Here is an 826-nt window from a genome sequence, read left to right as displayed (position 1 = left end):
CGGGAGCGCGGGGCCTGGGCTGAGAAAGGGACTCCCTGAGCCAGGGGTATCCCAGGCCCACCCCGGAGGCGGAGCCAGGAGGAGACCACGCCCCTCCGGGGGATACATGGACCTAGGCTCTGGGGCCCCGCCAGTGGGGAGTGGGGGGGTGGAGGAGTGCAGGGCTGAGGTCACTGTTGCCGTGGTGACAAAACAGGAAGACACAACAGCTGGCGGTGTGGGGGCTCCTGGGGGCTGCCCTCCCCGACTCGGCCCTAGCGCGGTCTCCAGGGGAGGCCCGGGAAGGCCGTTGCCATGGCAACCCGTGTGTTTAGCGTCTGTTTAGGACGGAGCCCCCAGCCCGGGTTCCCACCCCAGTATCACCTCACTCAGTTCTCCCTCTCTCTTCCGGCCCCCTCTCCTCCTTGTCTGCTGCAGCCGGGCTCTTCTAGGCCGGATGCAGTCCTGGACATCTGGGTCGCGGGGGGTTGGGGCCCGGGGCCTGTCAGTTTAATGGGGTCCGTGGGCCAGGGTCTCTGAACGAGCCGATCCCTAGGCTTTAAGAGCTGGGCTGAGGTCCCCGACTCCTGGGTCCCCAAATCCTCATTTACACTGGGACTCCTGGGTCCCGGCTCACAGTCGATGGGGGCGGGGGAAGGGATGTTGACAGCGAAATGTCTGGATCTAGGGCGGGGGGAGTCGGAGCAAGGACTCCCGGGTTCCAAATGACGCCTAGGCTGGGGGCCCAGGTTCCTGACGTAAAAAGCAATCAAAGCTCACGCTGCTGGGTTTTCATCTTCTCAGATGCGGTTGCAAGCCGAGCCTCCTGGGTCTGGAGCAGAGGGAT

This window comes from Crocuta crocuta, unplaced genomic scaffold, assembly GCF_008692635.1.
Source record: "Crocuta crocuta isolate KB4526 unplaced genomic scaffold, BGI_CrCroc_1.0 scaffold142, whole genome shotgun sequence".
NCBI lineage: Eukaryota > Metazoa > Chordata > Mammalia > Carnivora > Hyaenidae > Crocuta > Crocuta crocuta.
The sequence above is the reverse complement of the archived record's forward strand: the minus strand, read 5'-3'. Positions refer to the sequence as shown.